This window comes from Hylobates moloch, unplaced genomic scaffold, assembly GCF_009828535.3.
Source record: "Hylobates moloch isolate HMO894 unplaced genomic scaffold, HMol_V3 SCAFFOLD_11, whole genome shotgun sequence".
Classification (NCBI taxonomy): domain Eukaryota; kingdom Metazoa; phylum Chordata; class Mammalia; order Primates; family Hylobatidae; genus Hylobates; species Hylobates moloch.
In genome coordinates, this window is record NW_026652286.1 from 29315008 (window position 1) to 29330839 (window position 15832).

Genomic DNA, 15832 nt, shown 5'->3' on the forward strand with positions numbered 1-15832 from the left:
TGAAGCTAAGGATTTGAGCTATTTTGGAATTACTTTTCTTTTTCTTTTCTTTTTTTTTTTTCCCTGAGATAAGGTCTTGCTCTGTTACCCAGGCTGGAATATAGTAGCATGATCAGAGCTCACTGCAGCCCTGAAGTCCTGGGCTCAAGCAATATGCCATGCTCAGCCTTCTGAGTAGCTGGGACTTCAGGCGTGTGCTACCACGCCTTTCTAATTTTTAAATTTTTATGTAGAAATGAGGTCTGGCTATGTTGCCCAGTATGGTCTTGAACTCCTGGTCTCAAGTGATCCTCTTGCCTTGGCTTCCCAAAGCGTTGGGATTACAGGCATAAGCCAGTAAGCCTGGCCTGAAATTACTTTGGATTGCTGACAGGTTCTTCTTAGACAGTGCTGGGAGACAAAACCTCATGGTTCCAGCCTTTGTGAGAATTGCAATAATAATTACTCCTATATTTAATTAATTAATTAATTTATTTATTAGGTCGAGTCTCGCTCTGTTGCCCAGGCTGGAGTGCAGTGGCATGATCTCAGTGTGCTGCAACTTCTGGCTCCTGGGTTCAAGCAATTTTTATCCCTCAGCCTCCCGAGTAGTTTGGACTACAGGTGTGCACCACCACGCCTGGCTAATTTTTGTATTTTTAGTAGAGACAGGGTTTCATCATGTTGGCCAGGCTGGTCTCAAACTCCTGACATCAGGTGATTTGCCTGCTTCGGCCTCCCAAAGTGCTGAGATTACAGGCGTGAACCACTGAGGCTGGCCATTATTTATTTATTTTTATGAGACAGAGTCTTGCTCTGTCACTCAGGCTGGAGTTCAGTGGTATGATCTTGGCTCACTGCAACCTCTGCCTCCTGGGTTCAAGCGATTCTCCTGCTTCGGCCTCCCGAGTAGCTGGGATTACAGGTGCATGCCACCACCTCCAGCTAATTTTTTATTTTTAGTAGAGATGGGGTTTCACCATGTTGGCCAAGGCTGGTCTTGAACTCCTGACCTCAAGTGATCCACCCACTTCGGCCTCCCAGAGTGCTGGTATTATAGGTGTGAGCCACTGTGTCCAGCCTTAATATGTACTAAATCCTATAAATTCATTATCTAATTTAATCCTCACAACTACGCATTTTAACAGAAACAGAAACTGAGTCTTAGGGAGGTAAAGTAACATGCCTAAAGTCACTTGGGCATATGTGCTGGAGCCAGGCCTCAAAGAAAATGAAATCCAGAGGCTGGATGCACCGGCTTACGCCAAAGTATATCCCAGCACTTTGGGAGATCGAGGCGGTGGATCACATGAGGTCAGGAGTTCAAGACCATCCTGGCCAACATGGTGAAACCCTGTCTCTACTAAAAATACAAAAATTAGCCGGGTGTGATCGCATGCGCCTGTAATCCCAGTTGCTCAGGAGGCTGAGGCAGGAGAATTGCTTGAACCTGGGAGGCGGAGGTTGCAGTGAGCTGAGATCGTGCCACTGCACTCCAGTCTGGGCCACAGAGCGAGACTCTGTCTCAAAAAAAAAAAAGAAAATGAAATCCAAGTAGCAGCTTGAAATCCAGGTAGCAGCTTAGCAGCTGGGTAGGCTCCCTGCATGGAGACCAGGAACTGCCACTACCTCTAAGAGCAGAGACAACAGGGTGCTCCTCTCAGTAAGCTCCCAAGAAAATTGCCAGGCCATCCTGAAGAGGGCTCTTACTGATCTAATGAAGCAGAAAATCAATGAGATTTACATGAGGCGTTGTGGCTCAGAGGCTGCTCCCTCACAAATCTGAGCACCAGGAATGTGCTGGAGCCCAGGTGACCATCTGCAGCAGCTCCTGCCAGCCTGTTTCTGTGCTGCTTTGTTAAGTCCCAGAGGCAGGGGATGGGGAAACACAGAGAGAGTGACTGTCTCTGAGGACGCCCTATTTTTCTTTTCTTTTCTTTTCTTTTCTTTTCTTTTTTTCTTTTCTTTTCTTTTTTTTGAGACAAAGTCTCACTCTTGTCCGCCAGGCTGGAGTGCAATGGCACGATCTCGGCTCACTGCAACCTCCACCTCCAAGGTTCAAGTGATTCTCCTGCCTCCGCCTCCCGAGTAGCTGGGATTACAGGCACCTGCCACTACGCCCGGCTAATTTTTGTATTTTTAGTAGAGACGGGGTTTCACCATGTTGGCCAGGTTGGTCTCAAACTCCTGACCTCAGGTGATCCGCCCACCTTGGCCTCCTGAAGTGCTGGGATTACAGGCGTGAGCCACTGTGCCTGGCCTAGGACGCCCTATTTTTCTTTCTGCCCAGGCCTTTCAGAAAATAGACATCTCCCTCCTGCTTGCACCACTTGGAGAGAAGCTCTTCACCTCTCCTAGGGACATGGAGGCGCAGACAGCAGGGCCTCCAGCTGCTCTGCATTGTCCTCTAGCAAGAGGGTCCCAGACAGTAATCATTGTGCAGTGGGAACCTCAGGTTTGGGAGCCACACAGACCCGGGTTCAAATCCTGACTCTGTTCCTATTGCCTGAATGCTTCTGGACAAGTCACTTAACCTTTTGAAGCCTTAAGTGTCTGTGACATAAAAAAAATGATAGCCCCCATGTGAAAGGTTTAATGCAAACAAAAGTACTTGGCACAGGGTGATTGACCAATAAACCATATTCCTGTTGCAGGAAGATGACTTGGGAAGAGGCGAGTTCGTGGTTCCTGTTCTGACAGTTTGTTTCGTCTATTTTGGACTGTAATTTTTTTTTTTTTTTTTTTTTTTGAGACAGTGTCTCTCTCTGTCCCCCAGGATGGAGTGCAGTGGCGTGGCATGATTTCAGCTCACTGCAACCTTCATCTTTTGGGTTCAAGCAATTCTCCTGCCTCAGCCTCCAGAGTAGCTGACACTACAGGCATGCACCACTGCACCCAGCTAATTTTTGTATGTTTAGTAGAGACAGAGTTTCTTTTCTTTTTCTTTCTTTTTTTTTTGAGACGAAGTTTCACTCTTATTGCCCAGTCTGGAGTATAATGGTGTGATCTAGGCTCACTGCAACTTCTGCCTCCTGGGTTCAAGCAGTTCTCCTGCCTCAGCCTCCCAAGTAGCTGGGATTACAGGCGCCCGCCACCATGTCCAGCTAATTTTTTGTATTTTTAGTAGAGATGGGGTTTCACCATGTTGGCCAGGCTGGTCTTGAACTCCTGACCTCAAGTGATCCACCTGACTTGGCCTTTCAAAGTGCTGGGATTACAGGCGTGAGTCACCGTGCCTGGCCCAATTTGGACTGTAACTGATTCTTAGAATCCTTTTTGGCCCTTGCCCAAGTCTATCTTTGACCCCTTGCTCAGATAAAGGCTGCTCTAAAACTTGTTCCCATGCTTTTGTTTTCCCCCTAAAATTAGAGATGGGGGGGCAGGTAACACTATGCTGCCCAGGCTGGTCTTGAACACCTGGCCTCAAGCAATCCTCCCATGTTGGCCTCCCAAATTGTTGGGATTACAGGCATGTGAGCCGCCATGCCCATCCCTCCACTGCTTTTTAAAAGAGAAACATCTTATTACTTAGGAATAATGTCAGTTGTATATACAAGATTGGGCTGGCTACCAGTTTCTCAGTTTTTTATGGTGTGTCTAGGATGTAAAGCACATGAATGTTTCTGGTCATTGTCAGACACTGGTTTGTCTCTGTCCCTTGCGTGGATTCAGAAAGCCAGCCCCTGCACAGGAGGCTCTGACCTCCTTCAGTTTTGTTTTCCTCACAGGTCGGAAAGAGGCAGCCATATCATTGACCAGACAGCAGCAGAGTGAGCTACATGTCTCTCGGGGAACCAGCCTGCTCAGTACAGCTCTTTGCTTTGGCCTCACACTGCCCTGGGTTTAACTGGCTCTGCCACTCATTATGAGAACATGGGCAAGTTTCTTGATTTCATGGGGCCTCGGTAGAATAGGGGTAATACTGTTTCTTTTTCTTTTTCTTTTTTTGAGATGGAGTTTTGCTCTTGTTGCCAAGGCTGGAGTGCAATGGCACGATCTTTGCTCACTGCAGCCTCTGCCTCCCAGGTTCAAGTGGTTCTCCTGCCTCAGCCTCCCGAGTAGCTTGGATTACAGGTGCCTGCCACCACGCCTGGCTAATTTTTGTATTTTTAGTAGAGACTGAGTTTTGGCATGTTGGCCAGGCTGGTCTCAAAATCCTGGCCTCAGGTGATCTGCCCACCTCAGCCTCCCAAAGTGCTGGGATTACAGGTGTGAGCCACCGCACCCAGCCGGTAATACCGTTGTCATAGGTTGTCGTAAGCTTTAAATGTAAAGCTCCAGGCCAGGAGCGGTGGCTCACGCCTGTAATCCCAGCACTTTGGGAGGCTGAGGCGGGCGGATCACGAGGTCAGGAGATTGTAGACCATCCTGGCTAACACAGTGAAATCCCATCTCTTCTAAAAATACAGAAAATTAGCTGGGTATTGTGGCATGCACCTGTAATTCCAGCTACTCAGGAAGCTGAGGCAGGAGAATCACTTGAACCCGGGAGGTGGAGGTTGTAGTGAGCTGAGATCATGCCACTGCACTCCAGCCTGGGTGACAGAGCAAGATTCCGTCTCAAAAAAAAAAAAAAAAAAAGTAAAGTTCCAGCGCTCAGTAGGTACTCAACAAATATTAATTCTCTTTTCTATCCCTTTTGGGCAATTTGCAATGTGGAACTGAAGATGCTTCCTGGGAAGCTCCCAGGAGCCCAACCTAAGAAGAGGGGATGGCCCAGAGGAGCCAGGAGTGAGATCTTTGACACTACCTGCTTCTTTACCTGCTGCTGCCTTGTCTGGGCTGGAGCTGTGCTAAGAGCAGTTCTAGGACAGATGAGGAGACAACTGTTCTGCCTGGGGCTAAGGACTGAACCCTCCAGGTAGCTGTCAATTACCAGCCCTCCCATTTTCTCAGCCTGTGTCTCAGAGCAAGGTGCAAAGGAAGGGAGGTCCCTGGGGAGTGTAAATGTAGCTCTAAGAGGGAGGCCACTGAAGTTGCTATTCTAGTCCACACCATTTGTAGGCAGCCTCTTGCAACCAGCAAGCTGTTTTATTCCACAAAAACAAACAGTGATTTCTGGGGAAGTGAAGACTGCACTGTATAATCCTTACAGGTTCCATTCCAGTTTGAGGATTAGGGGAGGCAGAAGAGCACAAGTCCTGGGGCTATTTTGGAAGGAAATTGGTTTCTAAAATCTCTTTTCTGGATTAGTAGTACTAGCTACCTGCAGGATTAGTGTTTATCATATTGTAGTCACCATCACAATGCTTGCCGTTCCTGAATAGCACCTATACTATCATTTATTTAGCACTTTTCTTTAAATTGACTATTTTACTTAGACTTATCCTTAGCAAAATATGGGCCTGACATGCCAGTTACCTTTCTTATTTTTCTTAGGTTTTTTTTTTTTTTTTTTTTTCGACAAAGTCTCACTCTCTCACTGTGTTGCCTGGGCTGCAGTGCCGTGGCGCAAACTCGGCTCACTGCAACCTCTGCCTCCTGGGTTCAAGTGATTCTCCTGTTTCAGCCTCGTGAGTAGCTGGGACTACAGGCGCCCATCACCACAATCGGCCAATTTTTTGTATTTTTTTTAGTAGAGACGGGGTTTCACTATGTTGGCCAGGCTGATCTCAAACTCCTGACCTCGTGATCTGCTCACCTCGACCTCCTAAAGTGCTGGGATTACAGGCGTCAGCCACCGCACCTGGCTTTTTTTTTTTTTTTTTAAGAGATGACTATACTACAAGGCTACAGTAACCAAAACAGCATGGTACTGGTACCACAACAGAGACATAGATCAATGGAACAGAACAGAGCCCTCAGAAATGATGCCGCATATCTACAACTATCTGATCTTTGACAAACCTGACAAAAACAAGAAATGGGGAAAGGATTCCCTATTTAATAAATGGTGCTGGGAAAACTGGCTAACCATATGTAGAAAGCTGAAACTGGATCCATTCCTTACACCTTATACAAAAATTAATTCAAGATGGATTAAAGACTTAAATGTTAGACTTAAAACCATTAAAATCCTACAAGAAAACCTAGGCAATACCATTCAGGACATAGGCGTGGGCAAGGACTTCATGTCTAAAACACCAAAAGCAATGGCAACAAAAGCCAAAATTGACAAATGGGATCTAATTAAACTAAAGAGCTTCTGCACAGCAAAAGAAACTACCATCAGGGTGAACAGGCAACCTACAGAATGGGAGAAAAATTTTGCAACCTACTCATCTGACAAAGGGCTAATATCCAGAATCTACAATGAACTCAAACAAATTTACCAGAAAAAAACAAACAACCCCATCAAAAAGTGGGCAAAGGACATGAACAGACACTTCTCAAAAGAAGACATTTATGCAGCCAAAAAACACATGAAGAAATGCTCATCATCACTGGCCATCAGAGAAATGCAAATCAAAACCACAGTGAGATACCATCTCACACAAGTTAGAATGGCCATCAATCATTAAAAAATCAGGAAACAACAGGTGCTGGAGAGGATGTGGAGAAATAGGAACACTTTTACACTGTTGGTGGGACTGTAAACTAGTTCAACCATTGTGGAAGTCAGTGTGGCGATTCCTCAGGGATCTAGAACTAGAAATACCATTTGACCCAGCCATCCCATTACAGGGTATATACCCAAAGGACTATAAATCATGCTGCTATAAAGACACATGCACACGTATGTTTGTTCCAGCACTATTCACAATAGCAAAGACTTGGAACCAACCCAAATGTCCAACAATGATAGACTGGATTAAGAAAATGTGGCACATATACACCATGGAATACTATGCAGCCATAAAAAATGATGAGTTCGTGTCCTTTGTAGGGACATGGATGAAACTGGAAAACATCATTCTCAGTAAACTATCGCAAGGACAAAAAACTAAACACCACATGTTCTCACTCATAGGTGGGAATTGAACAATGAGAACTCATGGACACAGGAAGGGGAACATCACACTCCGGGGACTGTTGTGGGGTTGGGGGAGTGGGGAGGGACAGCATTAGGAGATATACCTAATGCTAAATGACGAGTTAATGGGTGCAGGAAATCAACATGGCACATGGATACATATGTAACAAACCTGCACATTGTGCACATGTACCCTAAAACCTAAAGTATAATAGAAAAAAAAAAAAAAGAGATGGGGATCTTGCTGTGTTGCCCAGGCTGGACCACAGTGACTGGCTATTCACAGGTGTGATCATAATGCACTATAGCTGTGAACTCCTGCCTCAGCCTCCCAGGTAGCTGGCACTACAAGTGTGTGCCACTGTGTCTGGCTAATGCCAGTTATGTTTAAAAACACATATACATTAAAATATATAACTTTTACAATTAAAAAAAGTTCATTCATCTGAAATTTACTCTCTCAACCTCCTGGAGGTGTGCTAACCACACTTTAGAAAGCAATGGGTTAGGCTGGGCGCAGTGACTCATGTCTGTAATTCCAGCACTTTGGGAGGCTGAGGCGGGAAAAATGTTTGAGCCCAGGAGTTCGAGACAAGCCTCGGCAACATGGTAAGACCCCATCTCCACAGAAATTAAAAAATTACCAGCCGGGTGCGGTGGCTCACGCCTGTAATCCCAGCATTTTGGGAGGCCGAGGCAGGTGGATCATGAGGTCAGGAGATCGAGGCCATCCTGGCTAACACGGTGAAACCCTGTCTCTACTAAAAAAATACAAAAAATTAGCTGGGCATGGTGGTGGGTGCCTGTAGTCCCAGCTACTCAGGAGGCTGAGGCAGGAGAATGGTGTGAACCCGGGAGGTGGAGCTTGTAGTGAGCCGAGATTGTGCCATTGCACTCCAGCCTGGGTAACAGAGCGAGACTCCATCTCAAAAAAAAAAAAATTAAAAAATAAATTACCAGCCTGGCCAACATAGTGAAACCTCATCGTTAGTAAAAATACAAAAAATTAGCTGGGCATGGTGGCAGGCGCCTGTAATCCCAGCTACTCAGGAGGCTGAGGCAGGAGAATTGCTTGAACCTGGGAGGCAGAGGTTGTAGTGAGCTGAAATCGTGCCATTGCACTCCAGCCAGAGCAACAGTGCAAGTCTCAAAAAAAAAAAAAAAAAAAAAAATTAGCTGGGCATGGTGGCATGTGCCTGTGGTTTCAGTTACTTGGGAGGCTGAGGTAGGGAGGATCACTTGATCTCCAGTCAGCCAGGTTCGCCCCACTGCACTCCAGCCTGGGCAACAGAGTAAAACCCTATCTCAAATAAATAAATAAATAAATAAATAAAATAAAAATAAAAAAAAAGAAAAAACACTGGGCTAATGAAGAACTTGGTAGTAGAATGACAGTGACACGCTCACGCTGGAAACTTTGGCTTGGTATATCACAAGGCACTGTGACTAGCTAATAAGGGTATGGATAATATCAGTTTACAGCAACCATCTTATGGGGCTTTCAGTCATGAAATGGTGAGCATTCACCTAAACACGAAAATAAAACATTACCAAAACTCAATGCTAGTGGACCTCTGGTTAAACATGATGAACTGACCTGATATATTTATCTTAACTCCTTCCCCAAGCCCCACTAAAGTGATAGGAAAATAACACACAAAAGTATAACCACACAAAAATGAAGGGACTGGAAGATGAGAGACTACAGCAGGAGAAGTCTGCCAGCAACGCTTTGGAAAGTAGAAATCAGTGGAGACTGAGACCATAGTGAAATTCAAGTGCCCACACAGGGAGGGGGTGAAGAGATGGAAGTTGATTTGCTCTGAAGAGCACTGTTCAGGCTCAGGAATTGGAGGTACCAGGTACCGTGGAAGGGAAGGGTAAAGTGTGGGGCTGCAACAGGGGCTATTAAGGAAATGCTAGGCTCCCAGACTTCTATTCCCACCCTGAAACAAAATGGCTACCTCCTGCCTCCACCTTCAGTGAGAACAGGTTTATTTTCTGAGGAAATGCAATCAGGGCCCAAGCACAATGGTGAGAGTGCTGGGGCATAGGAGATTGTCTGTATACAGAGAGCTCCCTTCCCCAGGTGATGCCCAGAAAGGTGGCATCCAGGCTTACATTCCCAGTAGAAACCTGGAGGTCCCTTCTTTGGAGAGACTGAACAGCCTCAGAGAAAAGTCCCATAAATACTGACTTTTTTTTTTTTTTTTTTTTTTTAGAGACAAGGTCTCATTCTGTCACCCAGGCTGGAATGCAGAGGTGTGATCACCACCCACTGTAGCTTCAACCTTCCCGGGGTACATGTGATCCTCTCAAACTGCTGGGGATTACAAGCATGAGCCACCATGCCCAGCCCAGCTGAGGGTTTTATAGTTGACTGCCTGGCTGTCATTCTGAACATCTTTTTGCCTTGCAAGTCTACATTTCTCTTTGCCACACTGCTCTGGGCTCTGGGGGTTGACCTGAATGGACCACACAGCCATGGTGTCTCCTGTCCTCCACCTTCACTGGTGAAGACTGGGAGTGAGGAAGAAGAGTGAGATTGCACCCTCTCTGCAGGATCATGGGCAGACCCTGCCCCTTACCTCTTCTCAGGGGTCTCTCTTCTCTCCTGTTAACTTCTTCCCGTTCCCTCATCAGGCCTTTGCTTGGTTTCTCGACATGCCGCCCACACCTTTGTAAATTGTTCCTTTAATCTCTTCAAATTGAGCCGGGCGCGGTGGCTCACGCTTGTAATCCCAGCACTTTGGGAGGCTGAGGCGGGTGGATCACGAGGTCCGCAGATCGAGACCATGGTGAAACCCCGTCTCTACTAAAAATACAAAAAATTAGCCGGGCGTGGTGGCGGGTGCCTGTAGTCCCAGCTACTCAGGAGGCTGAGACAGGAGAATGGCGTGAACCCGGGAGGCGGAGCTTGCAGTGAGCCGAGATCGCGCCACTGCACTCCAGCCTGGGTGAGAGCGCCAGACTCCGTCTCAAAAAAAAAAAAAAAAAAAAAATCTCTTCAAAGTACCCAGTTTAAGGGTGCCATTTGTATCCTGCCAGGATCCTGTCTGAACCATTAAACAGTATTCACATAATCAAAATGTAAACACTATTAATTATCGAAAAACTGTGAAATAACTATATCAGGAGGCTGGAGTCGAGGGGAAAGGAGTAATGGTATTACAAGAACACTAAATCTTCAACTACGGTAATAGAAAGTCAGTAGAAAATAACAAAATTAGTAAGAATGGTATACTGTCAGCTAAAAGAGTGGAAAGTAATTGATTCAGTGAAGAGAGAATAAAGGGTAGGGGGCAGTGAGTGGGATAGTGGACATGGTATTTTGAAATGTGCCTTCTAGTACTTTTCACTTTTTAAATTATGAGCACGTAAAATGTTGCTAAAAAAAACAAAATTAATTTTTGAAAAGTCTAAAGCCAAGAGAAAAAAACACAGTAATGGCCCTTTGAATTCTTTTGAGGGCCTAGCGCATAATGGATGCTTAGTGGTACCAACAGCAGAATTCAAGCCTCCCTAGTGACTTCAGATCCAGTAATCCATCTCCTTCACTGCACTTTTGGAGAATAAAGCAGTCTCAGCCTCAGAGCCATCTGTGCTTGTCAGTGTGAGGCCTGATAGAAATAAAATAGCTCTCCTGCTCCCAATTATTTATATCAGGTAGAAGAAAAAGTTCTAGCCTGCAAGATCAGGTTAGGGAGAGAGTCAGGAGGTTAGCGAGAGAGTGAGGAGGGTAGGGAGAGAGAGGTCAGCAGATGCACAGAATTTGCATCCAAGAGCTGAATTTGAATCTTAGCTCTCCACTCCCCAGTTGGACTCAGGGCCTTTTCATCTCTCCAAGCCTGTTTATTCTTAAGTAAGCTTCAAGAGAGCATTTTGCCCATCATCTAGGACAGTGCTTTGTTTTTTGTCACCCAGGCTGGAGTGCAGTGGTGCGATCGCAGCTCACTGCAACCTCCGCCTCCCGGATTCAAGCTATTCTTGTGCCTCAGCCTCCCGAGTAGCTGGGATTACATGTGTGCACCACCACGCCCAGCTTATTTTTGTATTTTTAGTAGAGATGGAGTTTTGCCATGTTGGCCAGGCTGGTCTCAAACTCCTGACCTCAAGTGATCCACCTGCCTTGGCCTCCCAAAGTGCTGGAATTATAGGCATGAGCCACTGTGCCCAGCCAGGATACTGCTTTTTAATAAGCAGAGGCTTTTTATTTTTACTTTTGACACAGGGTCTCTGTTGTCCACCTTAGAGTGCATGATCATGGCTCATTGCAGCCTCAACTTCCCGGGTCAAGTGATCCTCCCACCTCAGCCTCTGGAGAAGCTGGGACTACAGGCATGTACCACCACACCTGACTAATTTTTATTTTTTGTAGAGACGGGGGTCTCCCCATATTGCCCAGGTTGGTCTCGAACTCCTGGTTTCAAGTGATCTGTGTGCCTTGGCCTCCCAAAGTGCTGGGATTACAGGCATAAAGCCACCACACCTGACCAATAAATTGAGATTTTTATTTATTTATTTATTTTTGAGATGGAGTCTCGCTCTGTTGCCCAGACTGGAGTGCAGTGGCATGATCTTGGTTCACTGCAATGTCTGCCTCCCGGGTTCAAGCAATTCTCCTGCGTCAGCCCCCTGAGTAGCTAGGATTACAGGCATGAGCCATCATGTCCAGCTGATTTTTGTATTTTTAGCAGAGATGGGGTTTCACCATGTTGGCCAGGCTGGTCCTGAACTCCTGACTTCAGGTGATCCGCCTGCCTTGGCCTCCCAAAGTGCTGAGATTACAGGTGTGAGCCACTGAACCCAGTCAATTTGAGACTTTATAAGTAGAAGGCTGTATACTGATGCACAGTAGCTTAATAATTATTGAATGAATCTTGAGGATGAAATAATGGTCATATAGCATGGCAAATATTTGGCAAATAGATCTAATAGATAATAGATAGTAGTAAACTATCTAATAAGGGTTTCTTTCCCTTGATCTCTACCTCAGTTTTTTACCAATGTTGTTATATGGCAGCCTAAGTCAATAAGCTTTTTTTTTTTCCTCGCTTTGTCACCCAGGCTGGAGTGCAGTGGCGCGATCTTGGCTCACTGCAAGCTCCGCCTCCCGGGTTCACGCCATTCTCCTGCCTCAGCCTCCCGAGTAACTGGGACTACAGGCACCCACCACCATGCCCCACTAATTTTTTTTTTTAGTAGAGACAAGGTTTCACTGTGTAAGCCAGAATGGTCTCGGTCTCCTGACCTCGTGATCCGCCCGCCTCAGCCTCCGAAAGTGCTGGGATTACAGGTGTGAGCCTCTGTGCCTGGCCCTAAGTCAATGAGCTTTGAACTGAAGCCTGGTAATGGTAAGTAATAATAATAGAGTCATGAACCTCATGATGTTTTGGTCAACAATGGACTGCATATACAAGGGTGGTCCCATAAGGTTATAATACTGTACCATACTTTTACTGTATCTTTCATATGTTTAGATACACAAATACTTACTCTTGTGTTACTATTTCCTCACACTATTCTGTATAGTAACATGCTGTACAGGTTTATAGCCTCAAATCAATAGGCTGTACCACATAGCCTCTATGTTTTGTAGGCTATACCATCCAGGAGGTATAGCCTACAATATGTTGGGAGGCCGAGGCGGGAGAAATGCTTTCTATAAGTACAGTCTGTGATGTTCATACAGTAATGAACTCATCTAATGATGCATTTATCAGAACATATCCTCATTGTTAAGTGACATATGACTGTAATAGTAATAAATGATAGAAAGAACATTTATTCTCAGAAAAAGAAAGAAAGAAAGAACATTTATTGAATGGTCATTTTGAGCCAGGCACTATTCTATATTAGCTCATTTAACCTTCACAGTAAATCTGTAAGTACTACTATTATGCTTATGTTACAAATTAAGAAACTAAAGTCGGGTTGGGGGTGGTGGTGGTGGGGGGAAAGAAAGAGACAGAGAAAGAAAGAGGGTGCAGTGGTTCCCGCCTGTAATCCCAGCACTTTGAGAGGCTGAGGCACGCGGATTGCTTGAGCCCAGGAGTCCAAGACTAGTCTGGACAACATGGCAAGACCTTGTCTCTACAAAGAATACAAAAATTAGCCAGCATGGTGGCATGTGCCTGTAGTCCTAGCTACTCCAGAGGCTGAGGTGGGAGGTTGCTTGAGTCTGGGAGGCGGAGGCTGCAGTGCTGTGATTGTGCCACTGCACTCCAACCTGGGCCACACAGTGAGACCTAGTCTCTTAAAAAAAAAAAAAAGAAAGAAAGAAAGAGAAAGAGAAACTGAAGCATGGAGAGATAAGTAATCACACAGCTAGCCAGCTAGTAAATGACAGGGCTGGAATTTGAACCCAGGCAGCTTACCTGTAGATCTTGAGTGCTTCATCATATAAGTTAGACTTTTCTTAATTTATTCATCTGACAAAGAAAATGGATCGCTGTTGTATTTTTTAAGGAAATTCCTTCTTATCTAAGTTATAATTGTGATATGTAACTGTTATAATGCCAAACCACCATATTTAGGACATGCTAACTGAAACCTGTTAGTGACTTTGTTTTGAAGATAAACCCCTCGCACCTGTTGAATCAAGTTTTAAGGTTGCTCTCCTGCTAACTCAGCATACTCTAAATGGCTTTCTCTTTTAACTCAAGTTTGATCCCCACTTCTATTTAAAGAAAAAATTTTAAGCCGGGTGCAGTGGCTTGTACCTGTAATCCCAGCACTTTGAGAGGCTGAGGCGGGAAGACTGCTTGAGCCCAGGAGTTCAAGGTCAGCCTGGTCAGCATAATGAGACCCCATCTGTACGAAGAAAATTCAAAAAATTAACCAGGCATGGTGGTGTGAGCTTGTAGTCCTAGCTACTCGAGAGGCTGAGCTAGGAGGATCACTTGAGCCCAGGAGTTGGAGGCTGCAGTGAGCTATGATCATGTGGCTGCACTACAGCCTGGGTGACAGTGTGAGACCCTGTCTCAAAAAGAAAAAAAAAGAGCTCATAATTTGGAGAATGCAGGTCACCACAAAAAAGTGTCTACTAATCAATCTAGTAAAGATGATCTAAGAAAATCAAATATGTACAGGTTTTGTGGGGAAAATGAAAGCACAGAAGAAAGCACTTTTACTTTTCTTTGAGGGAATTTTCCTCCATTTAGGTTTCTAAGGTTTAACAATAAAATCAAGAAGGTGCTGCAGTCTTTCACTGCGTGACTCAGGGGAAGCCTTATCAACATTCATTACAGCAAACACTTGCATAGCACTTGTGGTGTGCTGGACTCTGCTCTAAGTGGCTTATAGACATCTCAGCTATCCTCACAACAACCCCATCAGTTAAATGCTACTACTAGACCTATTTTGTAGATGGAGAAACGAAGACACAGATTAAGCAAATGGTTCACAGCTAGTGTTTTACACAGGTGAGATTTGAACCCAAACAGCCTAGTACCAAAGTATAGCATCCAACAGACACATGCTATACCATGTGTCTACTGCTGCAGGGATGTGGATAAATCCTGTGAAGGGGCCGTCAGAACACTTGACTCACTCTCCATTCCTTATTCTGTAGGTCTAAATGTTCAAGGGCAGTAAGGATATGGTTGATATATGTGAAGTCTCAAGGATGTGTATTCAGCACAGGTATATAACCTGTTCTCAAGAATAACCGGGTGGCCGGGCATGATGGCTCATGCCTGTAATCCCAGCACTTTGGGAGGCCGAAGCAGGCGGATCAGAAGGAGGTCAGAAGTTCAAGACCAGCCTGGCCAACATGGCAAAACCCCGTCTCCACTAAAAATACAAAAATTAGCCGGGCATGGTGGTGGGTGCCTGTAATCCCAGCTACTTGGGAGGCTGAAGCACGAGAATCACTTGAACCCAGGAAGCAGAGGTTGCAGTGAGCCGAGATGGTGCCACTGCATTCCAGCCTGGGTGACAGAGCAAGACTCCACCTCAAGAAAAAAAAAAAAAGAAAAAAGAAAAGAATAACCGTGTGTCAGAAACAGATACAAATGGGTAGGACCAAAATTTACAAGAATTTGGCTTGCAGAAATAGGATCACTAATGGATTCTTCTCTAAGGATATGAGCCCCTTTGTTAAGGATTATCTTTTTATTCATTTATTTATTTAGAGATGGGGTCTTGCTCTGTTGCCCAGGCTGGAGTGCAGGGCTGTGAACACAGCTCATTGCGGCCTGAACCTCCCAGGCTCAAGCTACCTTCCCATCTCAATCGTCTGTCTCCTGAGTGGCTGGGACCACAGGCACATGCCACCATGTCAGGCTAATTTTTTTTTTTATAAAGGGGGTTTCACCATGTTGCCCAGCCTGGTTTTGAACTCCTGGGCTCAAGGGATCCATCCACCTTGGCCTCCCAAAGTGCTGGGATTACAGATGTGAGCCACCATGCCCGGTCATTTTCTAACTTTTAAAAATTTAAAAAAAAAAAATTAAGATGCAGGGTCTAGCTGTCATCCAGGCTGGAGTGCAGTAGCATGATCATAGCTCACTGCAACCTCAAACTCCTGGGCTCAAGTGATTCTCGTGCCTACCTCCTGACTACGGGTGCATTCCACCATGCCTAACTAAAAGATTTTCTTAAAGGGCATGTTCATGTGCACAGGTATCTCTGTTAGAAAAATCTCAGGTTGCAGGTTAGAAAAGAATTTAAGTGCATAGACAAATGTCCAGAAGAAGATGCACTGACCATCACCTCAGGAAAGACTTGGAAGTAAGGGTACAGAGACACTTTCTATTTTATATACTTCAGCACTATTCAAAACTCAGGAAAAAAAAAGCCCATGAATTATGCTTTCACTATATATATTGCACACACACACACATATATATAGCATACACACACACACACACACACACACACGTAACTCCACCCAGGATGGAAAGAAAGTCAGTAGTGGCCACGAGATGACAAGATTTC